General features: G+C 44.9%; 1 protein-coding gene across 4 annotated transcripts in view; it reads left to right on the top strand.

Annotated features, from left to right (window-relative positions):
• The first annotated feature begins 471 nt into the window (after positions 1-471).
• The window catches only part of Heatr5a (HEAT repeat containing 5A), a 104,711-nt gene continuing 96,866 nt past the window's right edge, over positions 472-8,316 (top strand). For all 4 annotated transcript variants that reach the window (XM_021178967.3, XM_029484723.2, XM_029484724.2 and 1 more), the window contains exon 1: positions 472-567. The gene's annotated coding sequence lies outside the window, so the exon portion shown is untranslated. The remainder of the gene's footprint in view (positions 568-8,316) is intronic.

The following is an 8,316-nucleotide window of genomic DNA, read 5'->3' as shown; positions in this document are numbered from 1 at the left end:
TTACACTCAAAATCCTGATTATAGTGGAAAAACACATCTGACTCGGAGCCACGGACTCCGCGTGGGATCTTCACATAGTCCTTTTACACTTAGGTTCCTGTTAAAAGTTCTTTAGAGTCCCTTCCTCGGGTAAGATTCCATCATATCCTCCTTCATCTCCGGCTCTGCCTCAATATTTCCAGGCTCCTGAAGTGTCTGCCTTTTAAGCCGCAAGTGTAGATTCTGGCTGGCGACAAAAATAGACAAAAATAGTTGTGGCCGGAATCTCCGGACTGGAGGACAGCAAGCTGTCCTAGAAGTGACTTCTGCCTCAGGAGCTCCCATCGCTCTCTCGGCGGTGGAGTAGTCACGCCTGCCACAGTGTGCGCTCCCTGGCTCGGCGGGCGGCTGGCCAGCCTGGGCGCGGGAGGGGCCGGGCGCTCCCAATGGCCGCTCCCGCCGCGCTGTCAGCCCCGCCCGCCCTCCCCGCTCCGCAGTCGCCGGCCGGGAGTCGGGTGCCGCTGTGCTGTCGCGGAGCCGGGAACGTGGCACAGCCGGGACGGGTGTGAGCTCAGGGCGTCTTTGCAGGCAAGCCGGGAGACGCGGAGAGGAAGCTCGGGGCGGCGTGCTTAGGGACTGGGCGGGAGCGGCTGGAGCCGGGCGGCGCGGGACCCGGGTGGGCGCGGTGCGGAGGCTGAGGACCCGGCCCGGTGGGACGGAGCCGAGGGGGACCGGGTCCCGGCTGCAGGCACAGACGGGACACGGGGGCTGACCGTGGCGTGGCGGGTTTACTCCTCAGCCCAACAGGTAGGCGGGGTCGGCAGCTGCGGGGCCGGGACGCGGGAGGGGAAAGTCGGGGACCCGGTCGCCTGCCCCGCGGCTGGGGACCCGCCCTGCACCGCCAGGTCGGCCCCCAGCAGCAGAGAGTGGACGTTGCCAGAAGTTTCCAGGTCTTCTTAAGAAGGAAAGCCTTCGCCAGGGGCGTTTGCGGAGTCGGTGGAAACGTTTGTTTTATATTTTCCTTTTATTTGCTTATTTCACTCTTCTACACGCCAGCAAGAAAGAGAACATCGCAAGTGATTGCAAATCGTTAGGAACTTCGTAAAGCACCTAATGGTACTTAGTAACCGTAACGTGTACCTCTGACAAGTTAAGGGAATTTGAACTCTCAGGTCAGACAAATTAGATGGTTTGTAGTCCTTTGGGTTGTGCGTGGTTTATAAGAATGCTAGTCACCCTAAAGGAACTAAAGAGCTTAGAGATAAGGAGAAGTTTAAGGAAGTAAAAAAAAAAAAAAAAAAAAAAAAAAAAGCCCTATAACAGTTCAGGACTTTGAAAAACAATGCTGGGAGATTAACTTAAGTTAACCTTAATGCAAGGTTGCCTGGTTTTATTTCGCAAACATCTTAGAAACTACGTCTGAGGATGAGGCTTGATTATTTATTTGAGACAGGGTCTCAAACCTGTCTCTGCCTTCGGAGTGTTGGAATTTAAGGGGTGCACTAACACCCAGGGGCAGAGAATGAGATTTTAGATAAGCAGCCAAACTGATACTTACCTTTAAAAAAAAAACAAAATGAAAAACAAACAAACAAATAAAGCCAGGCTTAACGTTGCACATCTGTAGTTCTAGTATTTAGGATGTTGAGGCAGAAAAAGGGAGAGTTCCCAGCCAACCTAGGCTTAGATAGAGAGAGCCACATCAGCTAACTCACTTTCAAAAAACGAACACCAGAGAGCAAGGAGGCAGTTTTACTAAGATAGGGGCCGAGAATATTGGAGAGTGGATTGGTTGTGCTGTGGAATGCACTTACTTTACATAGATAGCTGTAGGTCAAGAATAAACTCCTGACTTAACCTTTGGTACTCTTTATGGATCCTTGATTCGGTCACCTTTACTTGTTCTTTAATTATATTAGTGTTTGATGTTAGTAGCAGGAAAATACAGAGTTCCCAGATAACGGGGGAGGGGCTGGGGAGGTAGTAGTGTAGCATGTATGCAAAGGTGCTTGCATCCAGGACCGTCTGCCCTGCTCTCACTTTCTGCTTTTTTGAAGCAGGGTCTTCCCCCTAAACCTAGAGAAAGCCCTAGCAGTCTTTCTGCCCGCCACAGCAGTGCAGTTAGAAGTGCCTGCCCCCATCCACGTTTTTTGTGGGTTTGATCTCAGGCCTTCATTCTTGCTCAGCCAGCCTTCTTACTTGCTGAACCATCTTCCCAGAATCCCACAGAACCTTTAAATTTTCTTAATTATTATCTAAAATGAACACCATCAATTTAAACGAATGAATGTACTCTCCGTGGGGAAAATTAAGGTTCCTTGTCTTTGCCCTGTGCGTTTCTGTTTTCCACCCTCCGTTCTTTGCAGCTTAATTTTTAAGAGGGCAGCCGCTAGCACCTTCATTAGCCTTTCTTATGGATAAAGTAAGGGGTTAACTTCTGAGTGTCTAGATTCAGCTAGTCTAAATACCTGATAACCTATTTAATGACATTTAGAATCCCTTCTGAGTATTCTCTGGAATTCTAGATCCAGTGTAGTGCTATGAGAGGCGTGGCTTTTCTGCCAGTTTATGGTTTTATCATTTTAGCAGCTTTGGTCTCTTGAGAGTGAAGAAGGGGGGGGGAGGTATGTTTCTGGTTGCTTTTTTTTTTTTTTTTTTTTTTTTAAGCATCAATCTCCATCTCTCCCTCCTCCATACTGAAAATCAATTTCAGGGCCTTGAGCCTCTTCCCTCTCTTTTGAATATAACATTCACTATGTCTATCATAAGTTAGTTCTGCTCCAGAATTTTCCTTTAAACATGCTAATGACAGAGTTGGATTACTAGATCAGGTAAAATATTATTGAGGGGTCAGTGTAGACCTGAAATGGAAGGTGTCTCTATAGCAAGAAGCAAATGGGATTGCTTCTTGGCCTTTTAAAGATCAAGTGTAGAACAGAATGTGATATTAGAACCCTGAATAAATACTCTGCATATTGAAATTGGATATATGTCCAGAATTATGCTTTTTTTAAAAAGCATCATATCATATGGGTACAGAATCTCTCAATCTTAATTCCAAAGTCTAAAAAGCTATGAAATGTTTTCTGTTAAACTCATTTGTTAGCAAGGCTTGAACTGATTAAGGTGCTATTTGTAGTCATTATGCAATACACACACATAGCACCTTATCAGTTTGTATGTCTATGTGTATATGTATGTGTGTGTGTCTATGGACACATAAACAAATAAATATTGCTGTAGAAATAACTATCATTTTGATGACAGAGGGCTTTCCATGTAGGCATGGAGGTTTGATGCAGTCGTGGTATATTTACTCATGAGATGAGTGGCCCATGACAGTAGCTGCTGGAAGGCAGAGAAATAAGGAGTTGTTCCAAGGAGCTGTCATTGTAAAATGAAGAGTGAGTGAAACAGGGAGCGAGAAGCTGCGTCTGCCAGGAAAGCCCTCAGGGCAGTGTGGCTCCATGAGATGAGCCATGTACGAAGTTGTATAGCGATGAATAAGTGGAACCATCATGTGTCTTGGCCTTGGTGTAGAGCCATGGAACTGGACCCATGAAGATGAACTGGACTGTTGGGTCGTAGTGTGGTAAAGGGTGAGTCTGTGAGTGTTAACTAGAATAAGAGCTATAAAGGGTGGGGGGGTGGGGGGTGAATCTGAAGCAAACTGTGTCTCACAGTGAAACAAGGAAGTTCTATGTGGCAGATTGTGCAAGCAGCAGATAGAAGGATAGGTTTTTGGTTTTTTGAAAGGTGAATAAAGTTTCTTTCCTTTCCCCGCTTGCAACTTCTGCTGTGCTCAGGGATGATGGCGTCTCATGCACTCGACAGTGCCTTTTACCTCTGCTGTTAAAGATAGCTTTATTGAGGTGTTCTACTTCTCCCATCACTGGTTGCTGCCTGCTCTGGATTATTCCGGCTCTCAGGGGGTTTGCCCTTTCACACTTAATCTAGTTCACTATTCTACTCTGGCTAAAACTGGCTAATTCAGATAGCTGGATTATTTATCATGTCAAAATGGAATTAATAGGCATTGAGGGATTTATGTCAAAGTTCTGAGATCTCAAACAATGAATTGTTGCTTTTTCCTTTCTGATACTGAACTTTCAACAAGGTACCAGATACTGTACACTGTGGCTTTAGAGGACTGTTTGGGGGATGCAGGCAAGTGATGCTTCTTTTAGCTTCTTTGTGCCTTTGGGTTCTGGGACGCCCAGATGCAATCTTCCATTTCAAAAAAGAGAGGGGAGAGTTTGGCATGTGGAATGCAGAATTATGGTTTTTTTAAAGAAGTAATAAGCAAAGCTGAAATGATACTCTCAGGACTTTCCGACCTTCCGTCCAGGTTGAGCAGACTCTTCGGAAGTAATGTCTTTGAGGAATTTAGCAGGTTAACGAAAAGCTTCGGAGTGCTGGACGTGTAGCAGAGTAAAGAGAAGAGGAGGAGAGGCAGGCTATGAGTGCTATAAGATGCCTCGGGAGCTGTGTTAGTCGCTGCCATTCACAGCAGCCATTAGAAACCATATGAAGTAGTTAAAGGAGCATAGACATTGAAACCGGACCTAGATGTTACTTCCTTCTATGTAAACAGTGTTTTCGCTTTGAGCAGATTTTCTTCCCCTCTCCTGCCTCTCGAGGTCCTTGCTTATTTACTTCCTTCTTTGCTGGTGATCAAACCCAGGGTCTCATGCCTGCTGTGTAAGGGCTTTCCCACTGAGATAGACCCCAGCCTAAAGGCAGACTTGTTAATCCATTGTCTTTGTCAATAATAATAATAATAAATAGAGCTGGGTCTGATACCACAGGTCTGTAAAATAACTGCTTTGGTGAGCAAAATAAAGTGTGAGTTGGATAGTTGTTGTCAACTTGACAGAAACTAGACTCAATGGGGACCCTCAACTGAAGAATTGTTCTGATGACTAATTGATGTAGGTGGTCTGTGCAATGTGGGCAGTGTTATCGCTAGGCACATGGGCCCTTTTGTATAGCTGAGCAGGCCAATAAGCAGTGTTCCTCTATGGTCTGCTTCAGTTTTCAACTTCAGGATTCCAGCTTGACCTTACCCTGGCTTCCCATAATGATGGCCGTCGATGGAAGGGTGAGGCAAATAAACCTTTTCATCTCCAGATTGGTTTTGGTCAGCAGTTTTTGGTTTTGTTTGGTTTGATTTTGTTTTATTTTGGTTTTTCAAGAAAGGGTTTTATTGTGTACTCCTGGGTGTCCTGGAACTGTAGACTAGGCTAGCCTCAAATTCACAGAGGTCCACCTGCCTCTGGAGTGCTGGGTACCACTGCCTAGCATTGGTCAGTGTTTTATCACAGCAACTGAAAGTAAACTAGGACAGACACTGGTACCAGAGGGTGGGACGTTGATGGAAGGACTTGACCGTGTGGTCTTTTATGCCTTTGTTTTGTGAGTATTTGGGACCTTGGGTTGGAAACGCCGTTGAGTGTTTCTTTTAGAGCTGTTGTAGGAGCTCAGAAGATCAGAATGCTGGGAGGAGTGCAGATAGCAGAGGCCTGGCTTCTGAAACTTCACAGGGAAGTTGGAGAGTGTCTAAAGGTTATGAAGGCCATTTGTGTGATAGATTTGAATTAAGAATGTATGGAAAGTACACCTTTGATTTACTGGGACACTAGATACTGGTTAGCTAGAGCTGAGAAATCAGCTGTGATCAACAAGAGACCAGTATCACTGAGGTGAAATCTGGGAAATATTTCCTTAGGGTGGGCACATAGAAGCTGTGGTTCAGAGGGGTTTAAGGCTGCATCTCAAACTGGCAGCTGACCTTAGTGTCATAAGTGTGTCCTATGTGGACTGATTTTAGAGGCATGAAAGTGAAAAATTGGGGGCTGGGGAGCTATGAGGAGAAGCTGAGGCTTGACACTATGTAGCAGGTCAGAGTCCTTGAAGAGAGGCTGGGAGGCCATTGGTGAAGGTGCAGACTCTGTTATAGACCCCAGCATATTAGGGATGGCAGGACCACTAAGCTGGTGTGAACCTGTGAGACAATTGTGTGTGTGTGTATGTGTGTGTGTGTGTTTTGCTGGAGAAGTGGAGCTGCCCAGCCCAGAAGATTGTGAGTTCCAGATGCTGGACACTGAGCCAGAGAATTTGATTTACACTGTTGGATGTTGTTTTTGCATTGATTTTAGTGTAGCTTTGCTTGGTTTTTCCTCTTGGAATAGGAAGTGTGGATCTTATTTTTAATTATACGGAGCTCTCAGTTGAGAAACAAGGCGATAAAAGGTCAATTATAGTTGTACAGGAAGAACAGGAAGCTTTATTTAAGAAATAGCAAGGTTTATTTAAGAAAATAAATGTCGCACACTTAAAAGTATTGTACAGCCACCACAGTAAGTGATTGTAAATATCGGCAGCCATTAAACTTGCTGCTGGCATTAGAGTTGGATCAGCAGTTTTATGAAGTCATTTTTTTTTTTTCAAGCAACGACTAACTGTACTTTGAGAAGTAGATCTTAGCCAGGTGTGATGTTGCATGGCTCGTCCCAGCTACTGCAAAGGCTAAAGTAGGAGGATCACAGGTTTAAGGTTAGCTTAGATAGCATAGCAAGACCTCATCTAGAAAAGGAAGTGCATGTCTAACATGTTGCTGCATGCGTTCACTTCCAGTAGATAAATCTCAACAGAATATGAGTGGGAGAGGAAAATGAGGGCAGTGAAGTTCCTCTGTATGGAGTGTGCGGTTATATTAAAATTTAAAGGAGGCAACCCTGCCTCTGTAGACATAATCCTGAAAGCCAGACTTGAAGTCAGAGCCTCTGTGTGCAGTGCGTTCGCTTGTCCTGTTGCGAGCGCAGCTGTGCAGATCTCAGTGCAGCTGGAGGTGGGAAGATGAGGATGCCATGGGAGCTGCTGCTGCCCTTCAGAGCAGCTTGCATGAGGGTGCATGGGAGGTGTTAGTGGGAACAGTGTGCCCTGCTCACATTAGGGTGCATAGGGGGCATTAGTGGGAACGTGTGTTCTGCTTATGGGCTCCAGCCTTTTTGCTGAATTATTTATTATCACATTGTATTAGCTATTTTGCTTCTTGATAGATCATTTTACACCACAATATTGCTGTTGTCTAAGGAAAAAAAGTGTCTTTTCAGCAGTACTGTTAGCCTCCTGAAAGTGTAATTCGATTCTTAGATTGTCATTTACCCTGGTGATTATGAGAGCATCTCTCTGTGCACTAAGGTTAGTTTCCCTCCAGAGTCTTAGATATTGAGGACAAAAGTACAGTCTGCTTAAGTTTCTCAAGGGAAAGTATTTCTCTAGCATTTCTAAATTCTGTCCTTAATTGTGAATATTTTAGCCAGTTCATTTTAATGATTCTTTTTCCTGTGTGCATGCATATAAGCATGTTTGGGACGTGGGGGACGTGTATGAGGGGCTGTGCAGGCAAATACCTGAGCATGCCTGTGGAGGCTGGAAGTTGACCTCAGGAGTCCTCCTCCATTGCTTTCTACCTTATTCACTGAGGCGTGCTCTGTGAGTTGAACCCAGAGCTCCTTAGATGGTTAGTCTGCCTTGGTCCAAGGATCCTGGATTTTCTTCCCAAATGCTGGGATGCTAGGCAGGTCACCAAGCCCATTTAGCATTTACAAGGATGGGTTCTAGGATTCTAATTCTGACCATCACACTGGTATGGCGGGTTCACTCTGTGCCATTTCATCAGCCTCATTTTGGTATTTTAAGAAAGGAAGGAGCTTTTAAAACAAGAAGCTAGAATTCATGTTAGTTCTGTAAAACTTAATTCTTAGCAGCATTTTCCATACTGATCTTTTGGGTTTGTTTGTTTGTTTGTTTGTTTGTTTTTTGTAAACAAGATTTGATATAGCCCAGGATGGCCTTGGCTCACCTGTGTGTCTACAGATAGATAATCTTTAACTATTTATTGCCTCTGCTTCCCAAGCAGTGGTGCCACCCACCACACAACCATGCATGGATGTTTGTATTGTTCTTTGCCCCTTAAAAGTGACACTTCCAAAAAATAAGCTAAGTTGGGCTTGTTTGGGTTTTGGGTGACTCTGCCTCATCATGTGTATTGGGCATTGTAGCAGTAGTGACAGGGAAGAAGCCACCAGATGGCTAGAGTACAGGTGTGAGAGGACAGAAGCCACACAGGTGGGTTTTCCCAGGGGCATGTCCTGGGATCTAGACATGGGTTCAAAGCAGCTAACACAAGTAAGATCCAGTGTGGGAATTCACTCAAATCTTTAAGGGATTTTCAGATATCCAGTAATTATGATGATCTAGCAGTGTAAGTACGTTATATAGGAATCACTCAGAAAGAAAAAATTAAAATTAAAACCTTCCTACATCTCACAC

This window comes from Mus caroli, unplaced genomic scaffold (genome assembly GCF_978045245.1).
Source record: "Mus caroli unplaced genomic scaffold, Mus_caroli_1 scaffold_14, whole genome shotgun sequence".
Classification (NCBI taxonomy): domain Eukaryota; kingdom Metazoa; phylum Chordata; class Mammalia; order Rodentia; family Muridae; genus Mus; species Mus caroli.
This window is presented reverse-complemented; position numbering and strand designations above follow the sequence as displayed.